Below are 26247 nucleotides of genomic sequence, written 5' to 3' on the forward strand. Positions count from 1 at the left end.
CCCCTAATCCCGCTCGAAGCAGCCCTGAGAAACATCACCCATTATCTCTCCATACCACCCCCAAAAATTTTCACCGCCCCAACACTTTACCACTATTTCATTTTATTTTTCTTGTTAATATAAGAAGACAGGAATGTCAGGCCCCTGAGCCCAAGCTAAGCCATCATATCCCCTGTGACCTGCACGTACACATCCAGATGGCTGGTTCCTGCCTTAACTGATGACATTCCACCACAAAAGAAGTGAAAATGGCCTGTTCCTGCCTTAACTGATGACATTATCTTGTGAAATTCCTTCTCCTGGCTCATCCTGGCTCAAAAGCTCCCCTACTGAGAACCTTGTGACCCCCACTCCTGCCCACCACAGAACAACCCCCCTTTTTCCTTTACCTACCCAAATCCTATAAAACGGCACCACCCTTAACTCCCTTAGCTGATTCTCTTTTTGGACTCAGCCCGCCTGCACCTAGGTGAAATAAACAGCTTTATTGCTCACACAAAGCCTGTTTGGTGGTCTCTTCACACAGACGCCCATGAAATTATGGAACACTCTTTATGTGCCAGGCAGTAATTTATGTTCTTGGAATACAAATACAACAATGAACAACAGGGATGGGTCCTTGCCCACAAAGAGCAATAAATGAACAAACAAAAAAGTAAATAAGCCCGGGTGCAGTGGCTCACACCTATATTCCCAGCACTTTGGAAAGCTGAGGCAGGCAGATCATGAGGTCAAGAGATCGAGACCATCCTGCCCAACATTGTGAAACCCCGTCTTTACTAAAAATACAAAAATTAGCTGGGCATGGTGGCACGCATCTGTAGTCCTAGCTACTTGGGATGCTGAGGCAGGAGAACTGCTTGAACCTGGGAGGCAGACGCTGCAGTGAGCAACAGAGTGAGACTCCATCAAAAAAAAAAACACAAAAAACAAACAAACAAAAAAGTAAATACACAGCCTTGCCTTAGTTGCTATGAAAACATATATATATATATATATATATATATATATATATATATACTAGACAAAGAGGAGGTGAAGTAACAGGAAATAGTTTCAGGTAGGTATCCCACTCTAGGGTCCGTGAAATACTAAGCAGGTACTGAGACAGAGTTTGGAGTTCAAGATTTTTATTCGTTTTTAATGCCCGTGAAGTAAAAGGAAAAGAAGAAAAAATGAATAGTGGAAAGAGTCAAGCTGTGATGCAGGCAAGACACACCTTCTGAGAACCCGCTGTGGAGCTCTGGAGCAGGTATTGCTCGTTAATGCCCCTGTAGGTTGAAAATTATCAGTCCTTTTTTATCTCTGCCTCACTCAGTGGTTGAATGTAGACTGCTATAGGAAGGGCATAACTTTGAATGGACCGTTTCTGCAAAGGAGGCAAACCTTGAAGTTGCTGACAGACCAAGGTTTTCCACTGATTGTACTTCCTACAACTCAGCAGCATGTTCTTCCCTGGAATGGGATCTAGGTGGCACAGTTTTATGTCCACCACAATAGGATCACCAAGGAAGGTTTTTTCTGAACAGAAACCTGAATGAAATACAGAAATAAACTTTGCTAACATATAAAAATGTATAGCTACACTCAAGACCCTAAAAAAAAATTTAATAAACTATTTTACCATTCTTTAATTTTATTAAGCAACAACTTTTTTTTATAAGAATATCTGAAGGAAACAAGAGACAGGCAGTCAATGAAGAGATCAGGAAAGGGGTTCAGAGAGCCTGGGAAGTGATAATAAGGACAGAAGTACAAGAAAGGGGAGAGAGGATAAGGGTGTACTAGGCACAACGATCAAAATATTCATTGAGCCAACATTTCTTAATAATTGAAGGTGCCTCATGGCAAAGGCAGCCAGGCGGCCATGTTAAGTTCTAGGCCGCCCTAAACCCACCTTGGCATAGCCGTTTGAAGCCAGCACAGATACTTCACCCAGGGAAAAGTAGCTCACACAGGCTAGACAGCACCTATGACTTGGCATGTCATAGCACTATAGCATTTTTTTAAATTCAAAGAAAACAAGCCAAAACAATACTTATTTGCAAAAATCTTTGTTGATTTATTTGACCTTACTTGATGTGCATTATTTAACCTCACAGCGAGATTAAAAAATTCAGCCAAACTATTCATAAACGTTAGAATATAATTTCATATAATTCACTAATTTCATATAATCCTAAGTAATCTACTATAAACAATGAAAGTGAAGAGTAGCTGAAGCATTTTAAAGAAGAGACAATAAGACCACCAAAAGTGAGAACCAGCAATATTTAGGAATAAAAATATCTGTACAAATCTACTTTCTAGATGAGCAGTTTTTGGATGTATTTTAGAACATGCATAGGTAAGCCTATAGATTTCAAATTATATATTCACAGACAAATCATTTTTCTAGGATCGTAGAATGTGACAAGACAGAAAAACAAAACGAAACAGCAGTATATTATAACAAATATCTAGTAATACAAAGCTCAGGCTACTTCACAGCCCACCATTATCCTTAATTATGCCAACAGTTAATAACAAAAGTATTTTATTTGCAATATTACATATCTGTGGGAAAGTCATAAAGCTGATGGAGACCTACCAGGAGCAATAGCCCTGCCCAGAATTCACAGATGACAGAATAAGAAATGATGCTGAATTTCATAAGGTGCCTGATATTTAGTAAGCAACACAATTATCATTCATTTTTTTCCATCAATATTTATCAAAGGAGAAAAAATGTTGATATTTTACTATTTCCAAAATCTACTTCCCAAGCAATTAGCCTTTTTAAAATAACCAATTAAAGCACAAAAATGTGGCACTGAATTTTTATATTTATGTATTTTTTTGTATACAGTAATTAATTATAACAAAATGTTTCAGTTCTACCCAAAGGGAGTTATGCTTGAAAAGTATAAGACAATTTACTTTAATTAGGTAACACCCTTATTTGAGCTATGTTATATGAGAATTTTTAAAATATCTTTTTTCTCAATATATTAGGGTACAAACAATTAAAAAGATGGAAGTCAGAGACATTTTCAAAAGTACGTTGAGCTTGGTTTAGCTGCTGAAGGATAGCAGATATACAGACACGAAATCTTCAATATTTATTTTGATGTTGTCTGGGAATATCTGCTGAGCATGGCAGCCCACTCTCTTTAGATCTGGCTTCAATCTTTAGCAGTGCAGGAAAAGACTAGGCTAGAAGTGGGCTGGCATTGACAGAACTGACCGTCTGTACTCAGTCCAAGCTCAGTGTCAAAATATATGACAATATATAGAACGACCCAGACAAAAAGTTACCAAGTAGGTGAAGTCCCATGATAAAGTATGAGAGTGTCTCAACAGGTGCCTGGGAAGGTGAGGGCTGCAATGGTTGAGGTGATGCTTAGGTAATCATGTCAGCAGAAAGGTCCTTATCACTGCACCACAATCCCACTCACTAGCAAGTTCTCCTCAGACCTATCTGTGGTTATAGGTATGAGGAAAGCTACTGAAATAAAAGCTTGGGAAAGGAAGCATAGATCAAGCATAGTTATATGATATGAGGCACCAGATGTGAGCTCCTCTCTGGGACTAGGAAGAAACACAATTGGTCTATGTGAACTGATCTCCAAATGTACTCAGTACTTCCCCATGTCAAATCAAACAATGCTTTTATTTGGTCATAACTTGTCATCTCTCTTTTTTTCTTCCCTTCCAAATATCTTATTTAATGAAATTGAATTAACTCTAATTTTTACTCACCAGTATCACCAGTACCCAGATAACTCTCAGATCCAATGGTTTCATTTCAGTCCTCACCCTGAAACATACATCCCTGTGTAGAATACTTCCACTTTTTTGGAATCAGCTCTCACTTCTTTTCCTTCTTTCTCTCCCTTCAATCCTGGGACAGAGCAGGAAAGAGGAAGAGAACTGCAAGATGGGTAGATTTTTACAATCCATCCCAAGAGGGAGAAAAGAGGAACTCTGAGGTTACATGAAAGCCAGGTTTTGAGAATTATTTAGACACGTCATTGTATTCAGTGGACTGAAACTATTATTGAAAATAAAAAAAATGAACACAGTCATTTTTATAATAAGGAATTATGTAGAGAAGGATCTGTTGAAGATGTTATCCAAGTGGTTAGAAAATAGCTCTTTGTGAGAGTTTTAAGGGTCAGTGAAAAGAAAGGATAAAGCTATTTTCTGCTTATAAGTAATGAAGTCTGGGATTTCCACATGGATAATTATACTAATGGGTATCAACATGTTATCTTCAGCCCCTAACTCATTTAAGACTCACATTTCCAGCTTCCTATTGAGTATCTTCACCTGTTAGTCAGGCACCACGTTATTTTCAGGCATCTTAACCAAGCATACTCAAAACCAAATTTGTACCTATCAAGCATGTTTATTTTCCTATATTCTCTCTCAGTAATAAGGACATTATAGTTCATCCAGCCTAACATGTTAGCCATTTCAAATCAATTCTGACTTCTACTTTTCTCATGAGTCTGACATTTAATTCATCAAGTACTTTGTCCTGTCTCTTAAAGAAATTTCACTTCTAGCCCTTGTCCTTCTTTGTGTCCAATCCATTGACTAAATTCTAACCATCAAAATCTTTTGTCTAGACTTTTGAAATACTCCCTTATCCATCTTACTGTCTCCAATGTCATATTTTAGCTGCTCTCCCAAACTACCTCCAGTTTCTCATTTGTAAAACAAATATGATTACTGCATCCTCCTTTGTCTATGCACATTGCACATGATCTCTCCTCAAATAGAACCGTTTCTTCTGCTAGAGAACTCTTACGATCATTCAAGAAGAACTCATCAGTTTCTGTGTCATAGCAGGATAAGTCCCCAACTCTTTTTCTTGATCCCATCACTTTGTATGAACATGAATTACAACATTAATCACTCTGAATTGTGATTATGCGCCCCCTCCTCCCTCCAGAGGCTGAGTGCCTTAAGTGCAGGGGCATTTTTCAGTCACTTTTTTATTGTCCAAATGCCTGGTTGTTGGATGAATCATCCCAATGACGGGCTACCATAGGTGGTGCTAGATATTCTTACTCCACATTTGACTAAAACTAGGGTTAAATCCTAGGAATTAAAGGTAAAGCTGAGCCTTTAGTTTGAGCCCAATATCAAAATGTAATCCTTGATAGAAATGGATAGGTGAGGTAGGTGAGGTAAGTGAGGGAGATGAGTCAAAGGCTGGAAACCAGACTAATCTTCCTAAGTACTAGGATTCAGCAAAGCTAAAAGCCATTCATTCATTTCAGTCTTGTTTTTCTTCTTTCAATATTTTATCCCTGTGGTTACTTAGAACTAGAGTTATTTGTTCAACACATTGTTAAGATATCATCATAATTCACTACTTTTCATTTGATTGTTCAAACATCCTTACAGTTTTTAAATAGAAGTCATTTGCATTATAACCTTGCTGCTCTGCTTTAGTACTTATTCAATTCTTCAGATTGTTGAATAATGAAGTATTACATAAATGCTCCATAAGATTAAACAGTCAGTATGGACTGAGGAGCTGAACACATCTATGTTTAGAAATTGAATGAGGACTGCATCAAGAGAAGATTGTCTACAAAATGCAATGATTCTGCTTATTATTGGAACACAAATGTAATTGTTTTTTATAATAACTCTTATAGCTTTCTTTTACATTATTGACATGAGAAAAGCTTATTTGCTAGAGCTGTCAACCAGAATGAAGTACTGTGTTTGGAGAAAGAGAGAGAGAGAAAGATAGCATGTAATTATCTATGTATCTATATCTATTTCTGTGTCTTATACGTAAGAAGCTTTAGTGAATATATGGATCCCTGTGTGTTAGTCCATTTTCACACTGCTATAAAGATACTACCGACTGGGTGCAGTGGCTCACGTCTATAATCCCAACACTTTGGGAGGCAGAGGCAGATGGATCACCTAAGGTCAGGAGTTTGAGAGCAGCCTGACCAACATGGTGAAACCCCATCTCTCCTAAAAATACAGAAGTTAGCCAGGCATGGTGGCATGCACTTGTAGTCCCAGCTACTGGGGAGGCTGAGACAGGAGAATTGCTTGAACCCAGGAGGCAGAGGTTGCAGTGAGCCAAGATCATGCCACTGCACTACAGCCTGGGTGACAGAGCGAGATTCTGTCTCAAAAAAAAAAAAAAAAAAAAAGATACTACCTATGACTGGGTAATGTATAAAGGAAAGAGATTTAATTGACTCACAGTTCCACATGTCTGGGAGGCCTCAGGAAACTTACAATGAAGGTGAAGAGGAAGCAAGGCACATCTTCAAAAGATGGCAGGAGAAAGAGCACAAGGGAAACTGCCACTTTTAAACCATCATGGGGGAAATGGCCCCCACAATCCAATCACCTCCCACCAGGTCCCTCCCTGGACATCTGGAGATTACAGTTCAAGATGAGATTTGGGTGGGGACACAGCCAAACCATAGCACCCTGATTAAACAATTAGCCCCTAAACTAGGGACCATGTAGCAATATAATTCCTGATGTGTGCTTAATTTATCATCTCTATGAATTTTTTGTAATAATTTAGAAATTTCCTTTTTTTGGTAAAAATTCAACATGTATTTGTGATTTTAAAACAACCTCTCAGTAGATTATGAATAAAAGGAAAATATCTTTATTTTTTATATTTATTTATTTAAGACAGGGTATCCCTCTGTCACATGACAGGATCATGGCTCACTGTACCCATAACTTCCCAGGATCAAGCAAGTCTCCTGCTTAGCTTCTGGAGTAGCTGGGACTATAGGCGTGTGCTAAGTTTTGTATTTTTTTTTTTGTAGAGACAAGGTTTCACTATGTTGCCCAGGCTAGTCTTGAACTGCTGGGCTCAAGCAGTCTGCCTGCCTCAGCCTCCCACAGACATGAGCCACTGTGCCTGGCCCAAAATTTCTTCTTCTTATTTTTTTTAGAATTTTTAAATTGACAAATGAAACTTTTTAAATTGACAAATGAAACAAGTTGTTTTGAAGTCTGTATACACTGTGGAAAGACTAAGTATAGCTAACCAACATGCATTACCTCTCATAATTATGATTTTTGTGATACAAAGATTTTATATCCACTCTCAGCATTTTTCAAGAATGTAATTTATTGTTAGCTGTGGTCACCATGTTGTGAGATAGATCTCTTGAATTGAATCCTTTTTCCTAGCTGAAATTTTGTATCCTTTGACCAGCATCTCTCCCCTTCCCCCTCAGCCAACCACCCAACTCCTAGTAACTATCATTCTACTCTCCAATCTATACTAATGTCCTAATAGATAAGATATCTCCAAATGACATATGATGGCAACAGTGATTGATGCATGCAGCAAAATGCAGGGCACTCTACCTTGAAAATGATACTGTAATGCTGTAGATGTAGAGTTAGTTAACAATTGTAACCTAAACAGATATATATCCTTAACACCAATAATTTCACTTCTACACATAAGCCATTTGAGAAAAGAGATTCTGTCTCCGTGTCTCCCAAAATGCCTAGCACAGTGGTAAAAAAGATAAATATGTAATAACTGGTTATCTGTTAAAATTGTGTAAAATTTTTGAGGAGGCACAGACAGGCACCTACTTCTTTCTTGGGTATTGCAATTTTCTCTTCCCACCATTTTCTATTACTATAATCATAGTCATCTTTATTACTTACTTACAATATGTGACTGTTATGTTATCATTGCAGAGACCTTTTCCTTATTACCAATCTTCTTTTAAAGCATTACATGGAGGAACATGAACATTCAAAGTTCAAGATTTCAAGACAATCAGTTCTGTTTGCCTGATTTACAGGATGAAGGTCACAATAAGAGAAAGTGATCATAATAGTCAATATTTAATATGTATTTTATATATATATTTTTTTAGATTTAACAGCTGGTTAAATCTATTAACCATATATCACCTAACCATTTCTATACCTTCCTATCACTCTTCTTTTCCCATTCTCTCTTAATTCCAATTTTCCTACAACACACACACCCATATACATATACGCACACATGCACCCACTATCCATAAGACCATCATGTCTGGAGATTTTGGACATACAGAGACTAATAAAATTCAGCAACAAAGATCGTTCAAATTCATAACTCAAAAATTATCAGGTGCAGAAATATATGAGCTGAGATGAAGAAAAGCCAAAATACTGTGAGAAGTGGAGTATCTTTCACAAAAGACCTTCTAGGAAGATCATATGGTACTGTTCTGCATATCTTTCCTTTTACAACATTGAATGTTTTAATGTGAGCTTTGCTGATTCAGTTTCGAATCTTATCACTAATCCTGCCCTTAAGCAAAGCTGTAAAGAAAGTGAAATTAATTTTATACATTTCCTATTCTGCATTCTGTGATCCTCCCCTTCCTTTGAGGGTCTAACAACCACTTTCTGCTTGTGCCCATTACAACCCAGATTTTCACCTTTTGCACCTGGAACAGGCCTGGCCTTCCACAGTGCTCTATGTGCTGTGAAATCCAGTTTCTGCTATTAACAGTGTGTTCAATTATTTCATGTATTTTCTAATAGCCTTAAAGTTTACTTTGAATAGGCCTGGAATCTCTAACACAATTAAATACTATAGCAGGCATATAGTATTACCAAGGAAAGTAAAGCAAGATATAGAACAAACTTGAATGATGAAAACTGAGACAAGCTGGAGACAGGGACCACGTCCAAAATGGACATCCATTATTCAACTGTAGCCTAATGTTATCATGTGGGAATGAAGGCCTAGTGTTGTAAGATTTTAGATTTTTAAAGAGGAGCCAGAAATGTGGATCTTCATATAAAAATTTCAATATTTGTAAAACACCATAAAAGTGAAAAAAATACCTATAAATCAGAATTTAGACTATGTTGACATTAACTTGCTTCCTCTGTTATAAGCGATTTTAGAATAAGATTTTATTCTTGCTTAATTCTTCTCTTCAGAGACACCTAGTGTAGTAGAAAATCTAACACTTAAAAACGGGTCAGGTATGGTGTCTCACACCTATAATCCCAGCACTTTGGGAGGACAAGGTGGGTGGATTGCTTGAGCCTAGGACTTTGAGAGCAGCCTAGGCAACAGAATAAGACCCTGTCTCTACAAAAAATACAGAAATTAGCCAGCTGCAGTGGCCTATGCCTGTAGTCCCAGCCATTTAGGATGCTGAGGTGGGAGAACACTTGAGCCCAGGAGGTCAAGTCTGCAGTGAGCCATGATCATGCTACTGCACTCCAGGCTGGGCAAGAGAGCAAGACCCTGTATCAAATAATAATAATAATAATAGTAATAATACTAAAAATTTTGTGATGGGTGATAAATATCATAGGGACAAAATGTCATGGGAGTACAGAGATGGGAGAGGGGACTTTCATAAGCCTAGAATGTTCTCAAGGAGTATGTCTCAGAGAATATGAACCTCAAATGAAAGTAGGCCTTTACCAGAGAGAGAGAAAATAAAGGGTATTCCAGAGAGTTGTGTGTGGGAAGATGCAGACGTAAGAAACAGCAGCATTTACTTGGGGAAAAAATAGTTTAGGTTCTGTTCCCAGGTAAGTGGAATTATAACAGATACAGTTTTTGAGGAGAGTCTATTTGGGGCAGGAGGGCCTCTTGAGTTCTTATTAATAGTTTTAAAATGTGAACACACCTTACTGCACATTCAGCACATGTACCCCGGAACTTAAAGTATAATAAAAAAAAATTTTTTTTAAAGAAAAAAAATGTGAACACACCTCTATTTCTCTCTCCAGGTAATTTTAACATGACCTTGCTACTCCCTTGGATGAAAGGATCATCACAAAGTTTTACAACAAACTTTATGGTTATGGAAGTTCTATATTTACATTTGGAAGATGACAAGTTTGCCAGTAGCAGATATTTTAATTAAAAATATTTTCCTTACTGTTCCAACATCTCTAATGTTTTTAAAAGTAGATTTATCTTACTTACAGGTTCATATGAGGTAATTGAAAACATGGTGATCTCAGATACAGCAGCACACATGTGAGGAAATGTAGTAGTCAGTCACATTGGAATACCTTCAAAATCTTCAGTAAAATATGGTTGACGTTGGCAAATAGTTCATTTTCTCTATGGAGCTGTCCACAGAGGCTAAAAATAGCTATAAATAGAAGAATCCAGATAAAATTATGTTGTATCATGTGTCATATCAATAGTAATATATACAAGTGAAAAATATTGTGAAAATAGTAGAGGTAGAGGCCAGATATGTTAATAAAGGGGTTTAGAGATAAAAGCATGAATAAACATGGCATAGGTATTTTGAGCCAGGCTTTTCAATGATCATAACATATTCTATATTTATATATTCACATATTTTTGCATATATACAACCTATTCACATTCAAAGAAGTTGTTGCAAGAGTGTACAAAAATGTCACTAAGAAAAACAAGATTTATCAGGTAATTGCAGTGTTTGCCATTACTTTTAATTACTTTTAATGGCGAACACCGCAATCCCTTTTGCACCAACCTAATATGTGGCCTCAGGTAATATGCCTGTAATTAGCTTGTTGGTTTTATTTGAAAACAACTATTGTGTAGCAGTTGGAAAGTCATTAGCAGGACTCTTTTGTCACATTCATTTTATGCAGGATAACCTTGAGTCCACTCTGTTATATACCTATTTGCAAGAAAAGTCAGGTTAGTTCATCTGTTTCTTTTACCCTGTTCCCCCACCATGTTCTTATTTTATGAATGTATTTTGAGTGTGTTTACTTAACCTGTAGATTTCTATTTTGTGTGGATTTTTTCATGGCATTTTCAGCTGATATGTTGATTAAATTTATTCATATTCTTAACCAAATCCGAGCATGCTGATCAATATTTTCTGAACAGAATTGAGTGTGAAACACCAGATAACAGGAGCAAATGCACACTCATTGATGTTTCTCTACAGTGAAAATTATTTTAAGATGTGGAATGATTTATGTGTGTGGATGTGTGTCTCTTGAGATATGATGGTATAATCAATATGTCCCACTGAGGACAAAGTCCTAAGGCTAAATGGTTTCAGCTGGGCTGTGAAGGAAAGCAACTGAGAGTATCATTATTTTGAGAAAAATATGAGTTTATCTAGATAATGAGAGTTTGCACTGTAGCAACATTCCTAGATGAAATCTCTGTACACCAGAGGTTTCCTCTAAAGCTTCATCTTATATACTTAGGTGAGGGTGAGGCAAGGGTTAGGTGGCCCACTAGAAGGAGACTTCTGTGAGATTCTTCATTATGCATCTATTATTCTAGGATTTTCTCACTTGCTGAGTTCCATAGTTTTTATTTATTCATAAATATCAGGAACAGGAACAACCAAGCCAGATTCAAAGAGCCTAACAAGGAAGAAGATAAAACAGCAAAAGTTGAAAATGAAATGTAGATGATGACACATAAAATTAAGGCATCACTGATTCATTTTTAAAATAATTTTTAAAAAGTCTTTCTTTTGTGAAAATCCAAAGAAAAAGCTCCTGGATAGAGTATGGGGAAGAAAATGGCATTTTCTTGGTATCCTTCATCTCAGCCAAGAAGGAAATCTTACGTTAAAAATGAGTGGTTGCGTTAAAACCTTTTTTTTCTGAGAGTCTTTAACATCATCAGAATAAATTATCCTTCTGCATCAAATTCAAATGAAATTTATCTGGAGCATTTAATGTAGGTAATATGGCTTGGCTCTGTGTCCCTATGCAAATCTCATGTCGAATTGTAACTCCCAGTGTTGGGGAGGAAACTGGTGGGAGGTGATTAGATCATGGGGGTGGATTTCCCCCATGCTGTTCTTGTGATGTGAGTTCTCACAAAATCTGATGGTTTAAAAATATGTGGCACTTTCTCTCTCTCTCTCTCTCTCTCTCTCTCGCTACCATGTGAAGAAGGTGCTTGTTTCCCCTTTGCCTTCCACCATGATTCTAAGTTTCCTGAGGTCTCGCAGTCATGCTTCTTGTCAAGCCTGTGGAATTGCGAGTCAATTAAACTTCTCTTCTTCATAAATTAAACAGTCTCAGATAATTCTTTATAGCAGTCTGAGAATGAACTAATACAGTAGGACTATCAGTTTAAAATACATAAGAGACACAGAATTATGTAGTTTAAACTAATTTTTGCAGATGTGAGGTGTTCTTTCCTCTTTTAATTACTAGACAAAACATTTGAATGAATCTTAAATGTATTCAGATAGATGAAATCACTTTTCCACCAACCCATCCCCAAGGCCGTCATGAACTACCAGTTAAGAAAATCAAATTCTGTGCATTTCTATTAACTTTTTAATTTTATAATTTATACTCTAGTCCAGTATTTATAGCTTTTTGGGTTGTGTATATTTTGGGGGCAATATTACTTACGGATAAGAAAATGGAGGCATGAGAACTTTATCAATTATTCTAATTTTAAAGTGCAAGTTGCACTGTAAACAGATCTCAAAGTACTGTGTGAAGTAGATTGGAGTCACAAGTAGTACTATTAAAATTGTGAATAGCTTGATGTTGCAGCTGTAGTTGAAGCTTGAACAAGTAATTGTGAATGTGATACAAAATGAGACTGATCAGCCAATAACCACAGAGTCATTGCTTTAAGTTCAATGTCAAAGTCACTTCAGACATGCAGCACAATCTTTTTGAACAGACTTGAGTGTGTAATAAGTGGAATAAATGTTTACCTAATAATTTACCTCTGCAATATAAGTTATTCTAAGGTATGAAATGCTCCTTGAGCATTTACGTGTTCTCCAAGGTTGTGATGGAATAATTTATTCATTCTTTTAAAGATCAATTGCTAAAGCTGCATAATTTCAGCTAGAAATGAAGGAAAGGAAGAAGCAATTGCATCATGCTTAGAAAGGCAAATGTGAGTTACATTGAGTAATAATGGCTTACACATTCCAATGAAACCTCTGTGGCCCAGTATCTCCAAAAGTAAATAAATGCCTTGAAGAAAGTAAGATATAAACTTAAATGGCCTGCTAAGCAAGCTCTGATCTAAGGCCTTTCATTTTGTATATCTGTTATCCCAGGCATGTATCTTACTAACAGTACTGTAAGTATTGATTTATGCATAAAGTGTCAGACATAGGAGCTCACATCTTTGGTCTGAATATGGTTTTTAACAGTGTATCTATCACGGCAGCTTTTTAAAGTTAAGTTCCTTCAGGATATAGAAAACCTTTAAAGAAAAAAAGTGACACGTGGATAAGTTGTTTTCTTCTCATTTCCAAGGATTGACAATTTTTTCCTTCCTTCCTTCTTCCTTTCTTTCTTTTTACTTTTCTTTTTTTTTTTTTTTTTTTTTGAGGTGGATTCTCACTCTGTCACCCAGGCTGGAGTGCAGTGGTATGATCATGGCTCTCCACAGCCTTGACCTCCTGGGTTCAAGGAATCATTCCCACCTCAACCTCCAGAGTAGCCGGGACCACAGGCACATGCTACCATGCCCAGATTGCCATTTTTTTAATGCAATATTTATAAAAAGTGTTTTCCAAGTCTATAATCTATGTGATATAAATGGCATTTATTCACTTTATAATCCACAAATATCATTTTTCTCATTTGAGAAAATCCGTAATTATGAACATTGTGGCCAAATAATTGGCACCATGCTATTTACATTTGCTGTCTCTAAGTTTTATAACCTATTTTTATTTATTGATCCTGATTATTTTATTTAATGATTCTTCTATATTTAATGAGATGCCTTCTAGTTCTAATATTCTAGAGCTGAATAAATATTAATCATATTCACATCTTTTATAATTTTATAAACTTTGATTCCTCCAACCCTATGTTCACTCTTACCTCTAAGTTTTTGTCTCTTTAAATCACATGTCTTACAAAGCCCATTGATCTTTGTACAGTTGTTCTTTTCTGGATCAGTTTCTTTTTTTTTTTTTTTGAGACGGAGTCTCGCTCTGTCGCCCAGGCTGGAGTGCAGTGGCGCAATCTCGGCTCACTGCAAGCTCCGCCTCCCGGGTTCACGCCATTCTCCTGCCTCAGCCTCTCCGAGTAGCTGGGACTACAGGCGCCCGCCACCACGCCCGGCTAATTTTTTGTATTTTTAGTAGAGACGGGGCTTCACCGTGGTCTCGATCTCCTGACCTCGTGATCCGCCCGCCTCGGCCTCCTAAAGTGCTGGGATTACAAGCGTGAGCCACTGCGCCCGGCCACAGTTTCTATATTGTTATTTCTTTCTTAAGGTATGGCATACAGAACTGCATTCAGTACACTAATTTCAATAAATAATATTTTATTCAAGGATAAGAATAAACTAACTAGCTAATTTTCCTTTTAACTACATTCTCAATAATAAGCCTTATTGTTCTGTTGACCTCATGTTTCTCAGAAAATATTCTTAGGAATGATTCTACAAGAGGAATGCATTTTCCTTGCAGTATAGAAAGTATGGATGTGGGTATTGTGTGTGTGTGTGTGTGTGTGTTTAATTTTTATTTTTCAAATGCATTATTATACTAGTTCATTCAGATATTTAGCTTCTACTCATATGCCAATTTATACGTAAGACTCAGTTGTAGCCTATACTCCTCCACCAGACATTTCATTTTCTTTAAGTATTTAGTGCAATTTGAAAGTCATGAAGTTTCCTTGCTGACTTTCTTTCCTAGTGAAGATGTTCAGGTAGGTCTTGGCAGATCACCAAGAAGGTTAAATCTTATGTATTAGGGTTCTCCAGAGAAACAAAACCAATTGAATATATAGAATGAAAGAGTGATTTATGGTAAGGAATTGGCTCACATGATTATAGATGTTGGCAAACCCAAAATCTGCAGAGCCAATGTCCCAGTTGGTGACTGAAATTGGAAAGCTGCTGTAGAACCAGGAAGAGCTGATGTTCCAGTTTGAGGACCATCAGGCAGGAGAATTCTCTCACTCAAGAAATTGCCAGCCTTTTCTTCTATGTAGGCCTTCAACTGATTGGATGAGGCCCATCCACACTATGGAGGGCAATCTGCTTTTGTCTAATGACTTAATTGTTAATCTCATTTAAAAATACTCTCACAGAAACACCCAGAATAATGTTTGTCCAACTATCTGGGCACCTGTGGCCATTGTTACATCATGGTATCTGTTTCTCATTTTTGAAAGGAGCCTATCTCTTCCTAGCCTTTGTTTTTCTGTCTATGAGTCATCCCCTCTTTAAAGAATTTGTTCTTCCCACTTCATACTGATCAACTGCTTTTAATACCCTTAATTACATAATTTTGTATAATTTAAATTCTGAATAAATTGTTTCTCATATAAATGATCTATCAAATAATTCTAAAATTAATAGAAACAATTTCCCTTGAAAGAATACCATATTGCCTTTCCACTAAATTTCTATGCATATTTAAGTGTAAAATAATCTTGCCTTTTATTGTAATTCCAGACAGTCAGATATGGTAGTGTATTTTAACAGTTTGTACTTTTCAGGGTCTTTTCTGGGTGCAAATTACATTAGCTATGAGCTTGTTCCAGTTGTTCAGCAGAGTATGGATTTGGATGTTGTTTCTTGACAAATGAGCTGAATAATTACTTACTTTAGCCATGATATTGTTTATATTTAAGTTCTAGATTGCTATTAGATTTGGAACAGTGATTCCTAAACAAACCAATCATCAAAATCACATGGAAACTTATGAAAAATACAATCATAGGCCCCCAAATCCGTAATTTTAAAATATTACTTTTCTAATTCTAAGCCATTGATGAGAATATTTGGATTTACAAAGTATTTTTATTAATTGTCTGGTTTCTTTTATTTTTTACAATTATGTATAGCTAGATATTTAGCTTTTTCATAATAAAAATCAAAATAAAGAATCCATTGATTCTCTTTGTTGAATTCTATTTCAAAGGTCAGCTTTTCAACTACCATCATTATATAGTCCTGGTGATTCTCAAGCTGGCATCCTACTATTGATTGATTGATTGATTGATTGATTTAAAGATGGCGTTTCACTCTTCTTACCCAGGCTGGAGTGCAATGGCGCAATCTCGGCTCACTGCAACCTCTGCCTCCTGGGTTCAAGCGAGTATCCTGCCTCAGCCTCCTGAGTAGCTAAGATTACAGGCATGCACCACCACACCCAGCTAGTTTTGTATTTTTAGTAGAGACAGGGTTTCTCCATGTTGGTCGGGTTGGTCTAGAACTCCTGACCTCAGATGATCTGTCTGCCTTGGCCTCCCAAAGTTCTGGGATTACAGGCATGAGCCACCATGTCTGGCTGTTGATTTATTTTTTTAAAAAGCTTTTATTATTTTCTTTGGAATATAAAGCACAGTATTCCTTAAAGTCTTTTTTTTTTTTTAGCTAGTCTTATGGGGTTTTTTGCACCTGATTTACCTTACTTAATAGATTTTCTTGTTTTGTCCCCTTTACCAGTTGTACCTTTAAAAAATGCCATCTCCTTTTCCTCACCCACAATGACCTTTTTTGCTTTGCCAGTTAGCCATACAGGGTTTTTGTTTGAGCACCTGGGTTTCTTGATCCTTGGCACATATTTTCCCTGGGCTTCTAATAAGGTGTTTTAAACAGTTTCCAGGTTTCTGGTAGATTATTTGCTTTTTTTTTTTTTTCCAACTCCCTTGCATTTTATTCTAATATTCACATTTTGATGTAGGTCTCTTTTCCAAAAGTGAGTTAGCATGTGTTCTATGTTTCTTGGCTTTTCTACCCTCAGTAGAAAGTGAAACTTAATCATATACTAATCACTAATATATAATGATTTGTATAATTCCTGATTCACTTCCTGTCTTTTATGCAGAACTTAGTGTATTTCCTTTCAGTGTGAATTCTAAAATTACTTAATCTAAGAAGCAGTTATTTATTCTCCCAAAAATGTATTCCTCATACCTATCCTTAATGAGAAAAATCTATGAATCCAGATGTGAATAATTAAAATTGTATTTGATTACCGTCTGTACTGATTTCGAGTATTCACACCTAGTGTCAATATTCTTAGCATATATATTATATTATGTGTATAGCATATTATACATACTAGCATACATACATATAGCATATTATATATGCTAAGAATATATATATAATACATATATAATATGTATTTGGGCATAAGATGAAGAGGATTGAAGTAATCATAAATCTCAGTGCATAGCACATTATTTTTATTAGCTTCTCTCTTGATTGACTGATTAATTGATCAATTATCTTCCTGCCATAGTTCTCTATTTTCTCCTTCTAGACATGCGATGATGCTAAGAAATTTAACACATCATTTTGCTTATTTGTGTTCTTGCAAAATGTGCATTGTTATTTTATTTGTATTTTGTTGCTTATTGTACTTGGTATATTTGTAAAAAGTATTTTGATAGATATTTCCCACTGTTCTTTATGTTTAAATCCGTGCTCTGTTTCTGTATAGTGCTGAGTCTATCTAACCTTTTGTTTCTAACTGCTGTATAATACTCTGTGGTGGACATCCATGACTTTTCCTTTATTTTCTCTTTTAGTGATGGTGACTCAAAGTGCCTCCAACTCTCCTACATTATTTAGCCCTGGTTTATGGCACCATCCACCACTAATTTCTTGCTTGCAATTAATTTAGGAAAGACTAATTCTCCTCCAAGTGGCTTCATAGTAAAATCTTTATTTAGATGAGTGCTTCTGAACCTTGGCACTTTTAACATGTATTGTAGGATATTTAGCAGCATCCCTAGCTCCACCCACTACATGCCAATAGCACTGTATTTGTGAAAATTAAAACAAAAACAAACAAACAAAAACCTCTCTAGACATTGTCAAATGTCTCCTGGGGGAGCAGAATCAGTCATCGATGAGAACAATTGATATAGATCTTCTAAATTTTTATTTAGATGCTACTTTTGTTAAATCTGATATATTCTTTGTTGTCTATTACCACCTGTAACTCAGTGGCACTATATCTTGGCTTCTTTTTCTACTAGTTTGTTGTTTTTCCAAGATGTCAATTACAGAATTTTACTCATTTCTTGACAAGCATTTTATTGAGGAATACAATCTATCTGCTTGCTTGATTGGATTTTTACATAATCACTGGGGAAGAAAATCCTGGCTTCTTTGCCAAAACACTTCTGACATTTTTCAGTGACTAACTCCTTGTGTGATTTTTGTTTTTCATTTTTTTTTTTTTTTTTGACAGGGTTTTGCTCTGTCACCCAGGCTGGAGTGCACGGCATGATTAAAGCTCACTGCAGCCTCCACCTCCTGGGCTCACACTATCTTTCCACTTCAGCCTCCCAAGTAGCTGGGACCACAGGTGTGCCACTAAGCCTGGCTAATTTTTCTATTTTTTATAGAGATGGGGTTTCACCATGTTGCCCAGGCTGGTCTCAAACACCTGGGCTCAAGCAATCTGCCTGCCTTAGCCTTCTAAAGTGCTAGGATTAAAGGTGTAAGCCACCATTCCTGGCCTGTGTACATTCTTTATATATAATGATGTTCTTTTTTTACTTAATACACATAAGGCAGACTTGAGGTTAAACAGAAATGTCAGCACTTATCTTTAATTACTTAATTTCAAATTTGCAAGGAAACAAGCCCATGATTTTTGTCATACCCTGATTTTAATTATAACCTGAGTTATCCAATTATTTCACAGATTTGATTTTAGGCTCCTTCTGTCTGTATTAAAAGTGAAGCTTCACCAAAAGGTCCAAGATCTCATTACTCAATTAAGTGGCAGATTCATTACCCAAAGAATCCAACTATCAGCAGCTATCTTCTTTTTAATTACTATCAAATATGAACAAGAAAATTACATATTTAGAGCCTGAATTAACATTTCATTTCAATGACTCCTAAAAATATATGAAATGTTATGTTGAACTTCCAATTCATATGGGTCTGAAATCATGCAAGCAGCATATTTTTAGAAGTTTAAATTAGTGACAAGGTTAAAACTCTCAACAAAGGGTTTAGAGTCAAAATATTTGAGTTTAATAACTGATTTGTCCTTATTCATTTTGCTTTAAAGTCTCTAAATTTTGTTTTTTCAACTGAGAAATGGCAAAATTATTTTAAGATAAAATTACATTAAAGTCCATTAAACTCAAAGATGCTATCAAATAGATGGGATCATTTAATTCTTTACTGGAATTTGAACAAAATTTTGACTCTGTCATGTATGAGACTTTATTTGTAGTGGCAGAAAATTATCTAGAGAAATTCATCTGGACTCCATGAAGCTACCAACATCATCTGGTATTGGTTACATACTCATCTTTGATGCTCCCACCGCTCTATTTCTGCTATGACATCATAACTCACCACTTCCAGTTTGTCATTTGTTTTTCCTCCCTATCTTATCCATCTATTCTTGGCCAACACAAAAGATCTGCTTACTTCTGATTTTTGGTCCAACATTTCTTCAACCTGTCCCCCACCCAGCTCTGGCTCACAAATATTTCTCACTAAATATTCCATTAATGGACCTAGTCATAATCCCTCAACTGGTGTTCTTATGCATGGAACTCAAGAATATATATTGCCCATAAAGATCCAGCTTACAGATATTCATCAAAAGAGCAGAAACAAGTCAAGATAGTATTAGATTCTGAGGTCATGTAATGCCCCCAATGAATAGTCTCCATCAGCTTCCCATTTAACCGAGAGTAGAATTCAGTATCCCTACAAACACATCCAAACATGATTTGACATATCTATACCATCTAACTTCATCTGCTGCAGCTGTACCGTAGCACATTCTACTTCATCCACACTGATTTTGTTTCTCATCGTTGAATAATACAAAATAGACCTTGCAGAGTTGTTTTTCTTTCCACTTGGAATCCACTCCTTTCACAGTAAATGCCTAATAAGTATTTGTTGAATGAATGAATGTTTCATACCTCTTACTTACCTCTGTTGCCACTTGTAAGGGCTAAGGATGAAAGCCAATGTTCTATTATGTGACTTACAAGGCCATCTCATCTAAATGCTATGTCTATTCCCAGTTGCTCATTGGTGGTTATCCACTGAACTTCCCTCCAAAAATAAATGCATAACTATGTATCAAATGAATATTTTCATAAACCTAAAAGGTCAGTATGTAATAATATATTTTACAATATTTTAGAATAGATCACGTGAACTTAAAATATGCATTTTGTACCTGATCTGTTTTCCAGCTATACAAATCATAAAAATAATTATTAGTTAATGACATTAAAAATCTGTAACCAACTTATTTTGCTATTAATTATGTGAAAGTTGTTGTTGTTGTTGTTTTGAGACGGAGTCTTGCTCTGTCACCTAGGCTGGAGTGCAGTGGCACTATCTCGGCTCACTGCAAGCTCCGCCTCCTGGGTTGACGCCATTCTCCTGCCTCAGCCTCCCGAGTAGCTGGGACTACAGGCGCCCCACCACGCCCGGCTAATTTTTTGTATTTTTAGTAGAGACGGGGTTTCACCGTGTTAGCCAGGATGGTCTCGATCTCCTGACCTCGTGATCCGCCCGCCTTGGCCTCCTAAAGTGCTGGGATTACAGGCATTAGCCACCGCTCCCGGCCATGAAAATTTTTTAACTTCTGTGTTTATTGATTTATAAAATATAAATGAATTTGTATGGAAAATGGGTAAAGTAAAAAGGAATGAAAATGTTTATAACATTCAAAATTGAAATCTGTGATACATAATTTTTTAATGATTACAGGAAACTGGCAGACCCATGAAAAGCAGGTTAAATTACTGTTTGGATTGATTCTCTTTATTCATGCTGAACTTTGCTAATACTATCTAACATATGAAGAAGCTGCGAGCTTAATCGTTGCCATAATCAGAAAATATAATAGTGATAATACACTGCAGGCTCGCACAGTGCTGTGTAATGTTTCCAGCCAGCTGCAATCTCTCTCTGGCAACCAGATATGCCGAGCTGTATCTCCTGGGGGATGAAGGAGAGACAATGCATTTATACATTCAAGTGAGTGTGTATCCAATTTGAACATTCTCATCAATGAGAAAGACCGATATTTTATGATTATTTTTCCTTTTGTTTCCATTTCTGCATAAAATGCTTCTTAAACAACATAGTAGGAGGAGGTTATTAATATCTGTTACGTAAACTACCTAAATGAAGAACACCAGCACTTACATGTTAACAGGCCATTGGTGTTGAGTCATAAAAACATCTAAATCTCAATTCTGCCATTTATAGCTAAGCTTGGGCAAGTTTCTTCATTGTTCATAATTTAGTTCATGTCAGTAAAATGGTGGTAGGTGATGTTTAACTTATAGGTCTAATCAGAAAGATTACAGTTGAAATGCCTTGCACAGTTGTTGACCCACTGAGCACTCAGAAAGTTTAGGCCTTGAAAAACCACACCATCAATTATCTAACTAATGATAGATTCAAAGCCGTGTGGGCAGCACTCCATTGAAGAATTTTTATTGGTGTTATGGTTGGAAACCATGTCTTGATTGACTTGGTGTGATTAGGATCTTGCTCTGTGCCTGGCTCATGTGTGATTAGGATTGTGCTCTTTGCCTCTCTCATAATACGTGCTCATTAAATGTTGATTGCTGTTGAATGATACTCAGCTGTTCAAAGTGAATATGGAGAACCGAGGGTAGGGGAGAAAGGGGAAGGTGGGTCATCTCCCTTTGTTTACCTTTCTACCAAAGAGTTTGTTGATTGCTTTTATCCTAACGATTTGAGTGTTCTCTCATCAACACTTAGTTTCTCAACAGCTTTGAGTTTAGCAATCTGAACCTTCCCCTTGTCTTCTACTGGCCAGACTCTGGGTTATTTTTTAATCCCCTGGGTTAAGTCCTGGGTGATTACCACAGCATCCCTTTCCTCCAGATCTTGCTGCTCTACAAAGCCATACAGAGCCCTTCAGATATTCAAACACAGAAATGGTTTCATAATAATTTATTTGTAACAGAACTCTGTTGTTTGCTTTTCTGAGATCTGCTCACTCAGGAAGCAGGGTTCCTTAGGGCAAAATCTCTGTGCAAGGCACAAGGTGAGAGGCTCAGAACATATTGCACCGATTTAAATAAAAAAGCCTCTCCTAGGCCTGTGTGTCTAGCTCCTCTGCTGACAAAGTCTTTCTCATAGGAGAAAGAAGAGAACCAGGAAAGGTGGCCTGCCCTAAACACACTCTACCATCTTAGATATCTTTAAAACAGGCTTTCAGAACTCTTGTGGGGGACATATTGCACTGCCCAATTTAATTGCCAGTGTCCTGCAGTATCTTACCAGGGCAGCTATGGTTCTGCCCAGTGTCAATAAAATGGGCAGAGTTTCAGTGAAGCAAAATAAACAGGCTCTAGAGATCTGCTGTAACCCTTGTCAACAATAATATACTGTACACTTAAAAATGTGTGAAAAGAATGGATCTCATGTTGTGTTCTTATCACAATGAACTAAAATTTAAAAAAACACGTATGTTTTAAAAAATAAGTAATACAAAATTGTGCCTTCTTCCCTACTAGTGTGGGAAGAAAGGAAGCTAGACTCTTAGAAGCAACAAAGGCAGGCATAGAATAAGATGAAATTACATTTTAATGTGGTGAAATCTAACAGCAAAATTTTGCGTGCAGGGAGGGGAGGGTGCAAGGGGGAAGGAAACGATTTACCATTCTCTGTCACTCTGGGGTTAAAATTAGTTTCAGTGATTCACTTGTTATTGCTGTGTACTGTGAAGGCTTTATTTAGCTTCCCATTTGGGCATTTAAGTCCTTTGTTCATTTAAAACCAATAAGGAGAGAATATTAGTTCATGAAAGAATAATATTCTTCGTATCATCTCTCAGGGACATTTTTTCTCGTTCTTCCAGAAACCTGGGGCTATTGCATTGATTTGCTTTTCCATCTACAGGCAAGTAGAGAACACTAGTAGAGCTTTGCTTACGGTATCATAGATGATTTCCCCTCATTTTCCAGTGTTGAAAATCAGAATATCTAGTTCTAAACAGGTTGTCATGGTTGTGTGTGTCTCTCTTTTCAGGTTGGGTTTCAAAGCGAGTCTGCTTTATAATTTGTTTCTGAAAATGCTCATTGACTTGAATGCCAGTTGGATTAAAGGGAAAAAACCTCATTTTATGATTTGTACAGCTGTTCCTGAGCCCAAATTCTTATAAAAGGTACCGTGGTGGCATTTCCTTACCACAAGATTGACAGACTGGGGAAAGCTAAACATTTTCTTTTCTAAAGAACTAGTGGAAAACGGACCTATTTTCAGGATTGGCTTGTCCCTGGTAACAAGTTTGAAACCACTGAGTTGCATCATGACCATAAAGCAAAGAAGTTATTCCAATGTTTTAATTTCTAGCCAGTGTTTAAGCAGCTGCAACAGAAAATATAAGGGCTCCTGACCTTCCATGTCATTCCCAGTAAACTGATTTTGCTGAGAAATTTCACAATGGTTATTTCCTCTTCATGTCCAAACAGATGTTTAGTGTTTTTAAGACCCTTTCTGTAAATGTCATATGGTACTTAAAGTATAATTTAGTGTGTACATGCTGTATGCCTTGGTGGTATTCTTTCATTTGAGAAAATATCAAAAATATCAGAGAGTAGGAGGATAGGAAGTTTAGGTAGGATTTCTTGGGGGAAACCACATATGCACATGTTTCTTGAGGAGCAGACATCATTGAGATTTAGCAGTTGGAGTATCATTTAACCTAGCCTTTTTTTTTTCATAATTTTTCTTGCATTCCTTAGTGAGTTTCATTACCATGTGAAGGCAAGCTCTGCAAAGATGAAGAGGCATCATCTGCTCCCCAGAGAGGAAGGGAGACTAATATAACAGAATTTCAGGGTGTGAGCAAGAGTGCAGACACACAAACCTCCTGTGGATTGTGGGAAACCAGACAGCTTTTTTTTTTTTTTAATATTATTTATACTCCAAATCTAAGGGGAGAAACACCATAAGACTACATGTTACAGTCCAAAAATAATTCCTTTTTCCAACAGAAAAAGGCTGTGATATGGTTCTAATTGATAACATACTTGTACCTTTTTTCCCACAAACAAATCTTCTTTCTAAACCTGCTGGCTGTATTCCTATGGTCTTTGAACCCCACAATTTCTTCCCATGTCTGTCTAACTAAAGAACTTGGTTAAAAGTTAAGTAAAAAATAAAAATAAAAAACCTTTAATTTCTTAAAATATTTAAACATAGGTTGGTTTCTTTTTTTTTCTGTTTTCCTTTTAGATGAACTATTTAGTAATCTAAAACAATCATCTTATTATTGTATGATTTAACTTTCCTGTCTATGCAATAGAAATTGTAAAATGCTAAATATAAATCTCTCAACAAAAATATTTTTTTCTCTTGCTCTCACTCCTAATGAGTGGTATGTTCAGATGGATCAGAGATGAAAAACAATAAGAGAAACCTGAAGTTGACTTTATTGGACATGTAGAACATTGTTGACCTAAGAGACATTAGAAATTGAGGTGGGGATATAGAGAACATTAAAAGAAAGAGAATTTACTGCTGAGAATAGGGAAAAGGGCGGGAAGTGGCTATAAAATAATGATTGCTGTTTTCCATAAACCACATAAAAACCCCATCTCATTACCATATAGACATGGGTATACACACAGTAAAACCTTTGTAATACTGCATTTTAGAGGAAATGAGTTGCCAGCTAATGTCAAGTTATGGTTAATAAAGACTTAGTTCATGTTATCTCAGGTGGTATCCTTCTTGTACCTCCCTTATTCTCCCCTTAAAGTCTTAGACCTAAGGCATAAAAGGTCAGTGGTTTATAGAAGTAAATCATTATTATCTATTTAAAGAGAAAAGACTAGTACGGCGGGGATCTACCTTCTCACTATTCATCAAAATGGTTACATGACAAAATGGACCCATTAACCTCCATGTTTCTCTCCTTTCAGCATCCTTATCAATGAATCCTTTGCAAATAGCTAGATTCATCTCATTAATTTTAGGAGAAAGGGATCGATACACACACATATAATATATATCTTATATGTACATATTAGATTCCATAGCCCTTGAAACAGATATATGACACTCTGAGGAAAAGCAAGGAATAAAGCCACTCACTGATCTTTTAAAGTAGAGCTAAATATAGCTGTCCAACTTCCATGTCCTTGATCATTTAAATGTTAGTCTAAACCTCATGCAGTATGAAAGTAGATAATAGACATCTATATCTAATATACTTCCCCTCGTTCTTTTTAATTTTTGGTCTTCTCCTCTGAGTTGCACAGACCTTAAAAAATGTTGATGGTCCACTCTCCCCAGTGAGAATGCTGTTTTCATTGATCAAGCCCTTTTTATCTTCAAATCCTGTGCCAGAAGTGAGGATGCAAATGAGACACAAATGCTGCCCTTGAGGAGTCTGATGTGCTAGCTTGGGGGACTGACTCTCAATTCCCTTTACCTAAACATCTGGGCCTAATACTGGCCCTTTAGAATAACTACTCTTTCCCATGTCCTCAGAGCTTTGGTTCATCAGAATAGTTCTCATATTCTTCAAGCATGAGAGAGTAAGCTTTATGATTGGGATTTGTGTTAGGGGAAAGTGATGGTGCTGTGAGTCAGAAGTTCTTAAAGTTAAAAATATAACAAATTACTTAGATATCTAGAGGTTTTTAACACATACATTCCTAACCCCAGTTTGATTCTTCTGAATTAGATTTTCCATACATGAAGCCTATGGGATTCTGGTGGGCAGTAGAAGATAAACTGTACTTTAAGTAAGGTTTTTATAAGCCAGCTTGGGATCAGGCAAAGATCAGGTGAATCCTTCTTGATCTATATTTGTATTTTAATCTATTTAAGAATTCTATGTAAAATACTTTAAAAGCTTGGACTGGGGAATCCTTCATTGTCCAAGTGTGGGGTACATTTTCACATCAATTTTTCTGTTTCCATTCTTATGCAATTATAAGTCCACATTATGCATAACAAATAGTGCAAGAATTTCCTCTGTCAGTATATTGCCATAGGTATTTCTGACAGATGCATGCAGACAGACGTGAAGTTTTTTTTTTTTTTACTGTATAAGCATATATAATCACATTACATATTTTTTACAGAATCAATCTGATTATATGTTAAACAAATATGTGCAGTGTATGTTTAGTCAGAGGGTCTTAGGAATATATCCAGAGACAACTGGAAAATTTTCGTTCATAATCAAAAATTTTTACCACCAGTTCCAGTGAAACATTTCAAAGAGATCCATGTGTACTAAATACAAATTGTACCTTCATTTGGAATTATTCAATCTTTAAAGTCCATGTAGC

At 36.4% G+C, this 26247-nt stretch overlaps 1 long non-coding RNA gene across 1 annotated transcript in view; it reads right to left on the reverse strand.

Moving 5' to 3' along the window:
- Nucleotides 1–1115: 1115 nt before the first annotated feature.
- Nucleotides 1116–26247, reverse strand: part of LOC129493017 (uncharacterized) — a 72881-nt gene continuing 47749 nt past the window's right edge. The window contains exons 4-5 of the long non-coding RNA XR_008661011.1: nucleotides 9959–10130; nucleotides 1116–1533 (exon numbers count right to left, since the gene is read on the reverse strand). This is a non-coding gene — a long non-coding RNA (uncharacterized lncRNA). The remainder of the gene's footprint in view (nucleotides 1534–9958; nucleotides 10131–26247) is intronic.

The sequence above is a fragment of the Symphalangus syndactylus genome, chromosome 11 (genome assembly GCF_028878055.3).
Source record: "Symphalangus syndactylus isolate Jambi chromosome 11, NHGRI_mSymSyn1-v2.1_pri, whole genome shotgun sequence".
Taxonomy (NCBI): domain Eukaryota; kingdom Metazoa; phylum Chordata; class Mammalia; order Primates; family Hylobatidae; genus Symphalangus; species Symphalangus syndactylus.